The following is a 14,183-nucleotide window of genomic DNA, read 5'->3' on the forward strand; positions in this document are numbered from 1 at the left end:
GTGAATGTGTGTGTGTGAGTGTGTGTTTTCGGGGTGTGTGTGTGTTTTTCTGCGTGTGGTTTTTTATGTGTGAGTGTGTGTGAGTGTGTGTTTTCGGGGTGAGTGTGTGTGTGAGTGTGATTTCTGTGTGTGTGAGTGTGTGAGTGCATGTGCTTTCTGTGTGTTTGTGTATGTGTGAGTGTGTGTGTTTTCGGGATGTGTGTGTGTTTTTCTGAGTGTGGTTTTTTCTGGGTGAGTGTGTGTGTTTTCTGTGTATTTGTGTGTGTGTGAGTGTGTGTTTTCGGGGTGTGTGTGTGTTTTTCTGAGTGTGGTTTTTTCTGTGTGAGTGTGTGTGTTTTCGGTGTGTATGTGTGTGTGTGAGTGTGTGTGTTTTCGGGGTGTGTGTGTGTTTTCTGAGTGAGTGTGTGTGTTTTGGGGGTGAGTGTTTGTGTGTGAGTATGTGTTTTCGGAATGTGTGTGTGTTTTTCTGAGCGTGGTTTTTTCTGGGTGAGTGTGTGTGTTTTCGGGGTGAGTGTGTGTGTGAGTGTGTGATTTCAGGGTGTGTGTGTGTTTTTCTGAGTGTGGTTTTTTCTGGGTGAGTGTGTGTGTTTTCTGTGTATTTGTGTGTGTGTGAGTGTGTGTGTTTTCGGGGTGAGTGTGTGTTTTCGGGGTGTGTGTGTGTTTTTCTGAGTGTGTTTTTTTCTGGGTGAGTGTGTGTGTTTTCGGGGTGAGTGTGTGTGTTTGTGTGTGTGTGAGTGTGTGTTTTCGGGATGTGTGTGTGTTTTTCTGAGTGTGATTTTTTCTGAGTGAGTGTGTGTGTTTGTGTGTGTGTGTGAATGTGTGTTTTCGGGGTGAGTGTGTGTGTGAGTGTGTTTTCTGTGTGTGTGAGTGTGTGGGTGAGTGTGTGTGTTTTCTGGGTGAGTGTGTGTGTGTGAGTGTGTGTTTTCGGGATGTGTGTCTGTTTTTCTGAGTGTGGTTTTTTCTGGGTGAGTGTAAGTGTTTTCAGGGTGAGGGTGTGTTTTCGGGATGTGTGTGTGTTTTTCTGAGTGTGGTTTTTTCTGGGTGAGTGTGTGTGTTTTCTGTGTATTTGTGTGTGTGTGAGTGTGTGTTTTCGGGGTGTGTGTGTGTTTTTCTGAGTGTGGTTTTTTTCTGTGTGAGTGTGTGTGTTTTCGGTGTGTATGTGTGTGTGTGAGTGTGTGTGTTTTCGGGGTGTGTGTGTGTTTTCTGAGTGAGTGTGTGTGTTTTTGGGGTGTGTGTGTGTGAGTGTGTGTGTTTTGGGGGTGAGTGTTTGTGTGTGAGTGTGTGTTTTCGGAATGTGTGTGTGTTTTTCTGAGTGTGGTTTTTTCTGGGTGAGTGTGTGTGTTTTCGGGGTGAGTGTGTGACTTCGGGGTGTGTGTGTGTTTTTCTGAGTGTGGTTTTTTCCGGGTGAGTGTGTGTGTTTGTGTGTGTGTGAGTGTATGTTTTCAGGGTGTGTGTGTGTTTTTCTGAGTGTGTTTTTTCTGGGTGAGTGTGTGTGTGTTTGTGTGTGTGTGAGTGTGTGTTTTCGGGGTGTGTGTGTGTGTTTTTCTGAGTGTGATTTTTTTCTGGGTGAGTGTGTGTGTTTGTGTGTCAGTGTGAGTGTGTGTTTTCGGAGTGAGTGTGTGTGTGCGTGTGTTTTCTGTGTGTGTGAGTGTGTGGGTGTGTGTTTGTGTTTTCTGTGTGTATGTGTGTGTGAGTGTGTGTGTTTTCGAGGTGTGTGTGTGTTTTTCTGAGTGGTGTTTTTTCTGGGTGAGTGTGGTTTTTATCTGGGTGAGTGTGTGTGTGTGTGTGTGTTTTTCTGAGTGTGTGTTTTCTGGGTGAGTGTGAGTGAGTGTGTTTTCATTGTGTTTGTATGTGTGTGGGTGTGTGTGTTTTTCTGAGTGTGTTTTTTTCTGGGTGGGTGTGTGTATGTGTGTGTGTGAGTGTGTTATCCCTGGGTGAGTGTGTGTGTGTGTGTGTGTGTGTGTGTGTTTTCTGTGTGCGTGTGTGTGTGTGTTTTCTGTGTGTTTGTGTGTGTGTGAGTGTGTGTGTTTTCGGTGTGTGTGTGTGTTTTTCGGTGTGTGGTTTTTTCTGGGTGAGTGTGTGTGTGTGTGTGTGAGTGTGTGTTTTCGGGGTGTGTGTGTGTTTTTCTGAGTGCGTATTTTCTGGGTGAGTGTGTGTGTGTGAGTGTGTTTGTGTGTGTGTGTGTTTTCTGTGTGTGTGAGTGTGTGTGTTTTCTGTGTGTTTGTGTGTGTGTGAGTGTGTGTGTTTTCGGTGTGTGTGTGTGTTTTTCGGTGTGTGGTTTTTTCTGGGTTAGTGTGTGTGTGTGTGTGTGTGTGAGTGTGTGTTTTCAGGGGGTGTGTGTGTTTTTCTGAGTGTGTATTTTCTGGGTGAGTGTATGTGTTTGTGGGTGTGTGAGTGGGTGTTTTCGGTGTGTGTGTGTGTACTTCTGAGTATGATTATTTCTGGGTGAGTGTCTGTGTTTGTATGTGTGTGGGAGGGTGTTTTCGGGAGGTGTGTGTGTGTGAGTGTGTGTTTGTGTGTGAGTGTGTGTTTTCTGGGAGAGTGTGTGTGTATGAGTGTGTGTTTGTATGTGAGTGTGTGCTTTTCTGAGTGTGTGTTTTTTCTGGGTGAGTGTGTGTGTGAGTGTGTGTTTTTCTGTGTGTGGTTTTTTCTGGGTGAGTGTGTGTGTTTTCTGTGTGTGTGTGTGTGTGTGTGTGAGTGTGTGTTTTTGGAATGACTGTGTGACTTTCTGAGTGTGTGTTTTCTGGGTGATTGTGTGTGTGTGTGTGTGTGTGTGTGTTTCTCTGAGTGTGTGTTTTCTGGGTGAGTGTGAGTGAGTGTGTTTTCTGTGTGTTTGTGTGTGTGTGTGTGTGAGTGTGTTTTTTCTGGGTGAGTGTGTGTGTGTGTGTGTGAGTGAGTGTTTTTCTGAGTGTGTATTTTCTAGGTGAGTGTGTGTGTGTGTGAGTGTGTGTTTTACTGAGTGTGTTTTTTCTGGGTGAGTGTGTGTGTGTGTGTGTGTGTGTGAGTGTGTGTTTTCCGGGTGTGTATGTTTTTTCTGGGTGAGTGTGTGTGTTTGTGTGTGTGTGAGTTTGTGTTTTCTGGGTGACTGTGTGTGTGTGAGTGTGTTTTTCTGTGTGTGTGTTTTCTCGGTGAGTGTGTGTGTGTGAGTGTGTGTTTTTCTGAGTTTGTTTTTTCTGGGTGAGTGTGAGTGTTTGTGTGTGTGTGAGTGGGTGTTTTCGGGGTGTGTGTGTGTTTTTCTGAGTATGATTATTTCTGGGTGAGTGTGTGTGTTTGTGTGTGTGTGGGAGGGTGTTTTCGGGAGGTGTGTGTGTGTGAGTGTGTGTTTGTGTGTGAGTGTGTGTTTTCTGGGAGAGTGTGTGTGTATGAGTGTGTGTTTGTATGTGAGTGTGTGCTTTTCTGAGTGTGTGTTTTATTTTGGGTGAGTGTGTGTGTGAGTGTGTGTTTTTCTTTGTGTGGTTTTTTCTGGGTGAGTGTGTGTGTTTTCTGTGTGTTTGTGTGTGTGTGGGTGTGTGTGTTTTTCTGAGTGTGGTTTTTCTGGGTGAGTGTGTGTGTGTGTGAGTGTGTTATTTCGGGGTGAGTGTGTGTGTGTGTGTGTGTGTGAGTGTGTGTTATTCTGAGTGTGTGTTTTCTGGGTGAGGGTGTGTGTGTGAGTGTATGTTTTTCTGAGTGTGTGTTTTCTGGGTAAGTGTGTGTGTTTGTGTGTTTGTGAGTGTGTGTTTTCGGGGTGAGTGTGTGTGTGAGTGTGTGTGTGTGTTTTCTGTGTGTGTGAGTGTGTGTTTTTTCTGTGTGTTTGTGTGTGTGTGAGTGTGTGTGTTTTCAGTGTGTGTGTGTGTTTTTCAGTGTGTGGTTTTTTCTGGGTGAGTGTGTGTGTGTGTGTGTGTGAGTGTGTGTTTTCGGGGTGTATGTGTGTTTTTCTGAGTGCGTATTTTCTGGGTGAGTGTGTGTGTGTGAGTGTGTTTGTGTGTGTGTGTGTGTGTGTTTTCAGGGGGTGTGTGTGTTTTTCTGAGTGTGTATTTTCTGGGTGAGTGCATGTGTTTGTGTGTGTGTGAGTGGGTGTTTTCGGGGTGTGTGTGTGTTTTTCTGAGTATGATTATTTCTGGGTGAGTGTGTGTGTTTGTGTGTGTGTGGGAGGGTGTTTTCGGGAGGTGTGTGTGTGTGAGTGTGTGTTTGTGTGTGAGTGTGTGTTTTCTGGGAGAGTGTGTGTGTATGAGTGTGTGTTTGTATGTGAGTGTGTGCTTTTCTGAGTGTGTGTTTTATTTTGGGTGAGTGTGTGTGTGAGTGTGTGTTTTTCTGTGTGTGGTTTTTTCTGGGTGAGTGTGTGTGTTTTCTGTGTGTTTGTGTGTGTGTGGGTGTGTGTGTTTTTCTGAGTGTGGTTTTTCTGGGTGAGTGTGTGTGTGTGTGAGTGTGTTATTTCGGGGTGAGTGTGTGTGTGTGTGTGTGTGTGTGTGTGAGTGTGTGTTATTCTGAGTGTGTGTTTTCTGGGTGAGGGTGTGTGTGTGAGTGTATGTTTTTCTGAGTGTGTGTTTTCTGGGTAAGTGTGTGTGTTTGTGTGTTTGTGAGTGTGTGTTTTCGGGGTGAGTGTGTGTGTGAGTGTGTGTGTGTGTTTTCTGTGTGTGTGAGTGTGTGTGTTTTCTGTGTGTTTGTGTGTGTGTGAGTGTGTGTGTTTTCAGTGTGTGTGTGTGTTTTTCAGTGTGTGGTTTTTTCTGGGTGAGTGTGTGTGTGTGTGTGTGTGAGTGTGTGTTTTCGGGGTGTATGTGTGTTTTTCTGAGTGCGTATTTTCTGGGTGAGTGTGTGTGTGTGAGTGTGTTTGTGTGTGTGTGTGTGTGTGTGTTTTCAGGGGGTGTGTGTGTTTTTCTGAGTGTGTATTTTCTGGGTGTGTGCATGTGTTTGTGTGTGTGTGAGTGGGTGTTTTCGGGGTGTATGTGTGTTTTTCTGAGTATGATTATTTCTGGGTGAGTGTGTGTGTTTGTGTGTGTGTGGGAGGGTGTTTTCGGGAGGTGTGTGTGTGTGAGTGTGCGTTTGTGTGTGAGTGTGTGTTTTCTGTGAGAGAGTGTGTGTATGAGTGTGTGTTTGTATGTGAGTGTGTGCTTTTCTGAGTGTGTGTTTTTTCTGGGTGAGTGTGTGTGTGAGTGTGTGTTTTTCTGTGTGTGGTTTTTTCTGGGTGAGTGTGTGTGTTTTCTGTGTGTTTGTGTGTGTGTGAGTGTGTGTTTTTGGAATGACTGCGTGATTTTCTGAGTGTGTGTTTTCTGGGTGAGTGTGTGTGTGTGTGTTTTTCTGAGTGTGTGTTTTCTGGGTGAGTGTGAGTGAGTGTGTTTTCTGTGTGTTTGTGTGTGTGTGTGTGTGAGTGTGTTTTTTATGGGTGAGTGTGTGTGTGTGTGTGTGTGTGTGTGAGTGTGTGTTTTTCTGAGTGTGTATTTTCTAGGTGAGTGTGTGTGTGTGTGTGAGTGTGTGTTTTACTGAGTGTGTTTTTTCTGGGTGAGTGTGTGTGTTTGTGTGTGTGTGAGTGTGTGTTTTCCGGGTGTGTATGTTTTTTCTGGGTGAGTGTATGTGTTTGTGTGTATGTGAGTGTGTGTTTTCTGGGTGACTGTGTGTGTGTGAGTGTGTGATTTTGTGAGTTTGTTTTTTCTGGGTGAGTGTGAGTGTTTGTGTGTGTGTGAGTGTGTGTTTTAGGGTTCTGTGTGTGTTTTTCTGAGTGTGATTTTTTTCTGAGTGAGTGTGTGTGTTTGTGTGTGTGTGTGTGAGTGTGTGTTTTCGGTGTGTGTGTGTTTTCGGAGTGAGTGTGTGTTTTTCTGAGTGTGTGTTTTCTGGGTGAGTGTGTGTGTTTGTGTGTGTGTGAGTGTGTGTTTTCGGGGTGTGTGTGTGTTTTTCTGAGTGTCGTTTTTTCTGGGTGAGTGTGTGGGTGAGTGTGTGTGTTTTTCTGAGTGTGGTTTTTTCTGGGTGAGTTAGTGTGGTTTTTTTCTGTGTGTTTATGTGTGTGTGAGTGTGTGTTTTTTCGGTGTGAGTGTGTGTTTTTCTGAGTGTGGTTTTTTCTGAGTGAGTGTGTGTGTGTGTGAGTGTGTGTTTTCTGTGTGTTTGTGTGTGTCTGAGTGTGTGTGTTTTCTGTGTGTTTGTGTGTGTGTGAGTGTGTGTGTTTTCAGTGTGTGTGTGTGTTTTTCAGTGTGTGGTTTTTTCTGGGTGAGTGTGTGTGTGTGTGTGTGTGAGTGTGTGTTTTCGGGGTGTATGTGTGTTTTTCTGAGTGCGTATTTTCTGGGTGAGTGTGTGTGTGTGAGTGTGTTTGTGTGTGTGTGTGTGTGTGTGTGTTTTCAGGGGGTGTGTGTGTTTTTCTGAGTGTGTATTTTCTGGGTGTGTGCATGTGTTTGTGTGTGTGTGAGTGGGTGTTTTCGGGGTGTATGTGTGTTTTTCTGAGTATGATTATTTCTGGGTGAGTGTGTGTGTTTGTGTGTGTGTGGGAGGGTGTTTTCGGGAGGTGTGTGTGTGTGAGTGTGCGTTTGTGTGTGAGTGTGTGTTTTCTGTGAGAGAGTGTGTGTATGAGTGTGTGTTTGTATGTGAGTGTGTGCTTTTCTGAGTGTGTGTTTTTTCTGGGTGAGTGTGTGTGTGAGTGTGTGTTTTTCTGTGTGTGGTTTTTTCTGGGTGAGTGTGTGTGTTTTCTGTGTGTTTGTGTGTGTGTGAGTGTGTGTTTTTGGAATGACTGCGTGATTTTCTGAGTGTGTGTTTTCTGGGTGAGTGTGTGTGTGTGTGTTTTTCTGAGTGTGTGTTTTCTGGGTGAGTGTGAGTGAGTGTGTTTTCTGTGTGTTTGTGTGTGTGTGTGTGTGAGTGTGTTTTTTATGGGTGAGTGTGTGTGTGTGTGTGTGTGTGTGTGAGTGTGTGTTTTTCTGAGTGTGTATTTTCTAGGTGAGTGTGTGTGTGTGTGTGAGTGTGTGTTTTACTGAGTGTGTTTTTTCTGGGTGAGTGTGTGTGTTTGTGTGTGTGTGAGTGTGTGTTTTCCGGGTGTGTATGTTTTTTCTGGGTGAGTGTATGTGTTTGTGTGTATGTGAGTGTGTGTTTTCTGGGTGACTGTGTGTGTGTGAGTGTGGGATTTTGTGAGTTTGTTTTTTCTGGGTGAGTGTGAGTGTGTGTTTTAGGGTTCTGTGTGTGTTTTTCTGAGTGTGATTTTTTTCTGAGTGAGTGTGTGTGTTTGTGTGTGTGTGTGTGAGTGTGTGTTTTCGGTGTGTGTGTGTTTTCGGAGTGAGTGTGTGTTTTTCTGAGTGTGTGTTTTCTGGGTGAGTGTGTGTGTTTGTGTGTGTGTGAGTGTGTGTTTTCGGGGTGTGTGTGTGTTTTTCTGAGTGTGGTTTTTTCTGGGTGAGTGTGTGGGTGAGTGTGTGTGTTTTTCTGAGTGTGGTTTTTTCTGGGTGAGTTAGTGTGGTTTTTTTCTGTGTGTTTATGTGTGTGTGAGTGTGTGTTTTTTCGGTGTGAGTGTGTGTTTTTCTGAGTGTGGTTTTTTCTGAGTGAGTGTGTGTGTGTGTGAGTGTGTGTTTTCTGTGTGTTTGTGTGTGTCTGAGTGTGTGTGTTTTTGGGGTGAATGTGTGTGTGTGAGTGTGTGTTTTCGGGGTGTGTGTGTGTTTTTCTGCGTGTGGTTTTTTATGTGTGAGTGTGTGTGAGTGTGTGTTTTCGGGGTGAGTGTGTGTGTGAGTGTGATTTCTGTGTGTGTGAGTGTGTGAGTGCATGTGCTTTCTGTGTGTTTGTGTATGTGTGAGTGTGTGTGTTTTCGGGGTGTGTGTGTGTTTTTCGGTGTGTGGTTTTTTCTGGGTGAGTGTGTGTGTTTTCTGTGTATTTGTGTGTGTGTGAGTGTGTGTTTTCGGGGTGTGTGTGTGTTTTTCTGAGTGTGGTTTTTTCTGTGTGAGTGTGTGTGTTTTCGGTGTGTATGTGTGTGTGTGAGTGTGTGTGTTTTCGGGGTGTGTGTGTGTTTTCTGAGTGAGTGTGTGTGTTTTGGGGGTGAGTGTTTGTGTGTGAGTATGTGTTTTCGGAATGTGTGTGTGTTTTTCTGAGCGTGGTTTTTTCTGGGTGAGTGTGTGTGTTTTCGGGGTGAGTGTGTGTGTGAGTGTGTGATTTCGGGGTGTGTGTGTGTTTTTCTGAGTGTGGTTTTTTCTGGGTGAGTGTGTGTGTTTTCTGTGTATTTGTGTGTGTGTGAGTGTGTGTGTTTTCGGGGTGAGTGTGTGTTTTCGGGGTGTGTGTGTGTTTTTCTGAGTGTGTTTTTTTCTGGGTGAGTGTGTGTGTTTTCGGGGTGAGTGTGTGTGTTTGTGTGTGTGTGAGTGTGTGTTTTCGGGATGTGTGTGTGTTTTTCTGAGTGTGATTTTTTCTGAGTGAGTGTGTGTGTTTGTGTGTGTGTGTGAATGTGTGTTTTCGGGGTGAGTGTGTGTGTGAGTGTGTTTTCTGTGTGTGTGAGTGTGTGGGTGAGTGTGTGTGTTTTCTGGGTGAGTGTGTGTGTGTGAGTGTGTGTTTTCGGGATGTGTGTCTGTTTTTCTGAGTGTGGTTTTTTCTGGGTGAGTGTAAGTGTTTTCAGGGTGAGGGTGTGTTTTCGGGATGTGTGTGTGTTTTTCTGAGTGTGGTTTTTTCTGGGTGAGTGTGTGTGTTTTCTGTGTATTTGTGTGTGTGTGAGTGTGTGTTTTCGGGGTGTGTGTGTGTTTTTCTGAGTGTGGTTTTTTCTGTGTGAGTGTGTGTGTTTTCGGTGTGTATGTGTGTGTGTGAGTGTGTGTGTTTTCGGGGTGTGTGTGTGTTTTCTGAGTGAGTGTGTGTGTTTTGGGGGTGAGTGTTTGTGTGTGAGTATGTGTTTTCGGAATGTGTGTGTGTTTTTCTGAGCGTGGTTTTTTCTGGGTGAGTGTGTGTGTTTTCGGGGTGAGTGTGTGTGTGAGTGTGTGATTTCGGGGTGTGTGTGTGTTTTTCTGAGTGTGGTTTTTTCTGGGTGAGTGTGTGTGTTTTCTGTGTATTTGTGTGTGTGTGAGTGTGTGTGTTTTCGGGGTGAGTGTGTGTTTTCGGGGTGTGTGTGTGTTTTTCTGAGTGTGTTTTTTTCTGGGTGAGTGTGTGTGTTTTCGGGGTGAGTGTGTGTGTTTGTGTGTGTGTGAGTGTGTGTTTTCGGGATGTGTGTGTGTTTTTCTGAGTGTGATTTTTTCTGAGTGAGTGTGTGTGTTTGTGTGTGTGTGTGAATGTGTGTTTTCGGGGTGAGTGTGTGTGTGAGTGTGTTTTCTGTGTGTGTGAGTGTGTGGGTGAGTGTGTGTGTTTTCTGGGTGAGTGTGTGTGTGTGAGTGTGTGTTTTCGGGATGTGTGTCTGTTTTTCTGAGTGTGGTTTTTTCTGGGTGAGTGTAAGTGTTTTCAGGGTGAGGGTGTGTTTTCGGGATGTGTGTGTGTTTTTCTGAGTGTGGTTTTTTCTGGGTGAGTGTGTGTGTTTTCTGTGTATTTGTGTGTGTGTGAGTGTGTGTTTTCGGGGTGTGTGTGTGTTTTTCTGAGTGTGGTTTTTTTCTGTGTGAGTGTGTGTGTTTTCGGTGTGTATGTGTGTGTGTGAGTGTGTGTGTTTTCGGGGTGTGTGTGTGTTTTCTGAGTGAGTGTGTGTGTTTTTGGGGTGTGTGTGTGTGAGTGTGTGTGTTTTGGGGGTGAGTGTTTGTGTGTGAGTGTGTGTTTTCGGAATGTGTGTGTGTTTTTCTGAGTGTGGTTTTTTCTGGGTGAGTGTGTGTGTTTTCGGGGTGAGTGTGTGACTTCGGGGTGTGTGTGTGTTTTTCTGAGTGTGGTTTTTTCCGGGTGAGTGTGTGTGTTTGTGTGTGTGTGAGTGTATGTTTTCAGGGTGTGTGTGTGTTTTTCTGAGTGTGTTTTTTCTGGGTGAGTGTGTGTGTGTTTGTGTGTGTGTGAGTGTGTGTTTTCGGGGTGTGTGTGTGTGTTTTTCTGAGTGTGATTTTTTTCTGGGTGAGTGTGTGTGTTTGTGTGTCAGTGTGAGTGTGTGTTTTCGGAGTGAGTGTGTGTGTGCGTGTGTTTTCTGTGTGTGTGAGTGTGTGGGTGTGTGTTTGTGTTTTCTGTGTGTATGTGTGTGTGAGTGTGTGTGTTTTCGAGGTGTGTGTGTGTTTTTCTGAGTGGTGTTTTTTCTGGGTGAGTGTGGTTTTTATCTGGGTGAGTGTGTGTGTGTGTGTGTGTTTTTCTGAGTGTGTGTTTTCTGGGTGAGTGTGAGTGAGTGTGTTTTCATTGTGTTTGTATGTGTGTGGGTGTGTGTGTTTTTCTGAGTGTGTTTTTTTCTGGGTGGGTGTGTGTATGTGTGTGTGTGAGTGTGTTATCCCTGGGTGAGTGTGTGTGTGTGTGTGTGTGTGTGTGTGTGTGTGTTTTCTGTGTGCGTGTGTGTGTGTGTTTTCTGTGTGTTTGTGTGTGTGTGAGTGTGTGTGTTTTCGGTGTGTGTGTGTGTTTTTCGGTGTGTGGTTTTTTCTGGGTGAGTGTGTGTGTGTGTGTGTGAGTGTGTGTTTTCGGGGTGTGTGTGTGTTTTTCTGAGTGCGTATTTTCTGGGTGAGTGTGTGTGTGTGAGTGTGTTTGTGTGTGTGTGTGTTTTCTGTGTGTGTGAGTGTGTGTGTTTTCTGTGTGTTTGTGTGTGTGTGAGTGTGTGTGTTTTCGGTGTGTGTGTGTGTTTTTCGGTGTGTGGTTTTTTCTGGGTTAGTGTGTGTGTGTGTGTGTGTGTGAGTGTGTGTTTTCGGTGTGTGTGTGTTTTCGGAGTGAGTGTGTGTTTTTCTGAGTGTGTGTTTTCTGGGTGAGTGTGTGTGTTTGTGTGTGTGTGAGTGTGTGTTTTCGGGGTGTGTGTGTGTTTTTCTGAGTGTCGTTTTTTCTGGGTGAGTGTGTGGGTGAGTGTGTGTGTTTTTCTGAGTGTGGTTTTTTCTGGGTGAGTTAGTGTGGTTTTTTTCTGTGTGTTTATGTGTGTGTGAGTGTGTGTTTTTTCGGTGTGAGTGTGTGTTTTTCTGAGTGTGGTTTTTTCTGAGTGAGTGTGTGTGTGTGTGAGTGTGTGTTTTCTGTGTGTTTGTGTGTGTCTGAGTGTGTGTGTTTTTGGGGTGAATGTGTGTGTGTGAGTGTGTGTTTTCGGGGTGTGTGTGTGTTTTTCTGCGTGTGGTTTTTTATGTGTGAGTGTGTGTGAGTGTGTGTTTTCGGGGTGAGTGTGTGTGTGAGTGTGATTTCTGTGTGTGTGAGTGTGTGAGTGCATGTGCTTTCTGTGTGTTTGTGTATGTGTGAGTGTGTGTGTTTTCGGGGTGTGTGTGTGTTTTTCGGTGTGTGGTTTTTTCTGGGTGAGTGTGTGTGTTTTCTGTGTATTTGTGTGTGTGTGAGTGTGTGTTTTCGGGGTGTGTGTGTGTTTTTCTGAGTGTGGTTTTTTCTGTGTGAGTGTGTGTGTTTTCGGTGTGTATGTGTGTGTGTGAGTGTGTGTGTTTTCGGGGTGTGTGTGTGTTTTCTGAGTGAGTGTGTGTGTTTTGGGGGTGAGTGTTTGTGTGTGAGTATGTGTTTTCGGAATGTGTGTGTGTTTTTCTGAGCGTGGTTTTTTCTGGGTGAGTGTGTGTGTTTTCGGGGTGAGTGTGTGTGTGAGTGTGTGATTTCGGGGTGTGTGTGTGTTTTTCTGAGTGTGGTTTTTTCTGGGTGAGTGTGTGTGTTTTCTGTGTATTTGTGTGTGTGTGAGTGTGTGTGTTTTCGGGGTGAGTGTGTGTTTTCGGGGTGTGTGTGTGTTTTTCTGAGTGTGTTTTTTTCTGGGTGAGTGTGTGTGTTTTCGGGGTGAGTGTGTGTGTTTGTGTGTGTGTGAGTGTGTGTTTTCGGGATGTGTGTGTGTTTTTCTGAGTGTGATTTTTTCTGAGTGAGTGTGTGTGTTTGTGTGTGTGTGTGAATGTGTGTTTTCGGGGTGAGTGTGTGTGTGAGTGTGTTTTCTGTGTGTGTGAGTGTGTGGGTGAGTGTGTGTGTTTTCTGGGTGAGTGTGTGTGTGTGAGTGTGTGTTTTCGGGATGTGTGTCTGTTTTTCTGAGTGTGGTTTTTTCTGGGTGAGTGTAAGTGTTTTCAGGGTGAGGGTGTGTTTTCGGGATGTGTGTGTGTTTTTCTGAGTGTGGTTTTTTCTGGGTGAGTGTGTGTGTTTTCTGTGTATTTGTGTGTGTGTGAGTGTGTGTTTTCGGGGTGTGTGTGTGTTTTTCTGAGTGTGGTTTTTTCTGTGTGAGTGTGTGTGTTTTCGGTGTGTATGTGTGTGTGTGAGTGTGTGTGTTTTCGGGGTGTGTGTGTGTTTTCTGAGTGAGTGTGTGTGTTTTGGGGGTGAGTGTTTGTGTGTGAGTATGTGTTTTCGGAATGTGTGTGTGTTTTTCTGAGCGTGGTTTTTTCTGGGTGAGTGTGTGTGTTTTCGGGGTGAGTGTGTGTGTGAGTGTGTGATTTCGGGGTGTGTGTGTGTTTTTCTGAGTGTGGTTTTTTCTGGGTGAGTGTGTGTGTTTTCTGTGTATTTGTGTGTGTGTGAGTGTGTGTGTTTTCGGGGTGAGTGTGTGTTTTCGGGGTGTGTGTGTGTTTTTCTGAGTGTGTTTTTTTCTGGGTGAGTGTGTGTGTTTTCGGGGTGAGTGTGTGTGTTTGTGTGTGTGTGAGTGTGTGTTTTCGGGATGTGTGTGTGTTTTTCTGAGTGTGATTTTTTCTGAGTGAGTGTGTGTGTTTGTGTGTGTGTGTGAATGTGTGTTTTCGGGGTGAGTGTGTGTGTGAGTGTGTTTTCTGTGTGTGTGAGTGTGTGGGTGAGTGTGTGTGTTTTCTGGGTGAGTGTGTGTGTGTGAGTGTGTGTTTTCGGGATGTGTGTCTGTTTTTCTGAGTGTGGTTTTTTCTGGGTGAGTGTAAGTGTTTTCAGGGTGAGGGTGTGTTTTCGGGATGTGTGTGTGTTTTTCTGAGTGTGGTTTTTTCTGGGTGAGTGTGTGTGTTTTCTGTGTATTTGTGTGTGTGTGAGTGTGTGTTTTCGGGGTGTGTGTGTGTTTTTCTGAGTGTGGTTTTTTTCTGTGTGAGTGTGTGTGTTTTCGGTGTGTATGTGTGTGTGTGAGTGTGTGTGTTTTCGGGGTGTGTGTGTGTTTTCTGAGTGAGTGTGTGTGTTTTTGGGGTGTGTGTGTGTGAGTGTGTGTGTTTTGGGGGTGAGTGTTTGTGTGTGAGTGTGTGTTTTCGGAATGTGTGTGTGTTTTTCTGAGTGTGGTTTTTTCTGGGTGAGTGTGTGTGTTTTCGGGGTGAGTGTGTGACTTCGGGGTGTGTGTGTGTTTTTCTGAGTGTGGTTTTTTCCGGGTGAGTGTGTGTGTTTGTGTGTGTGTGAGTGTATGTTTTCAGGGTGTGTGTGTGTTTTTCTGAGTGTGTTTTTTCTGGGTGAGTGTGTGTGTGTTTGTGTGTGTGTGAGTGTGTGTTTTCGGGGTGTGTGTGTGTGTTTTTCTGAGTGTGATTTTTTTCTGGGTGAGTGTGTGTGTTTGTGTGTCAGTGTGAGTGTGTGTTTTCGGAGTGAGTGTGTGTGTGCGTGTGTTTTCTGTGTGTGTGAGTGTGTGGGTGTGTGTTTGTGTTTTCTGTGTGTATGTGTGTGTGAGTGTGTGTGTTTTCGAGGTGTGTGTGTGTTTTTCTGAGTGGTGTTTTTTCTGGGTGAGTGTGGTTTTTATCTGGGTGAGTGTGTGTGTGTGTGTGTGTGTGTTTTTCTGAGTGTGTGTTTTCTGGGTGAGTGTGAGTGAGTGTGTTTTCATTGTGTTTGTATGTGTGTGGGTGTGTGTGTTTTTCTGAGTGTGTTTTTTTCTGGGTGGGTGTGTGTATGTGTGTGTGTGAGTGTGTTATCCCTGGGTGAGTGTGTGTGTGTGTGTGTGTGTGTGTGTGTGTTTTCTGTGTGCGTGTGTGTGTGTGTTTTCTGTGTGTTTGTGTGTGTGTGAGTGTGTGTGTTTTCGGTGTGTGTGTGTGTTTTTCGGTGTGTGGTTTTTTCTGGGTGAGTGTGTGTGTGTGTGTGTGAGTGTGTGTTTTCGGGGTGTGTGTGTGTTTTTCTGAGTGCGTATTTTCTGGGTGAGTGTGTGTGTGTGAGTGTGTTTGTGTGTGTGTGTGTTTTCTGTGTGTGTGAGTGTGTGTGTTTTCTGTGTGTTTGTGTGTGTGTGAGTGTGTGTGTTTTCGGTGTGTGTGTGTGTTTTTCGGTGTGTGGTTTTTTCTGGGTTAGTGTGTGTGTGTGTGTGTGTGTGAGTG

The sequence above is a fragment of the Cetorhinus maximus genome, chromosome 22 (assembly GCF_964194155.1).
Source record: "Cetorhinus maximus chromosome 22, sCetMax3.hap1.1, whole genome shotgun sequence".
In the NCBI taxonomy this organism is placed as follows: Eukaryota; Metazoa; Chordata; class Chondrichthyes; order Lamniformes; family Cetorhinidae; genus Cetorhinus; species Cetorhinus maximus.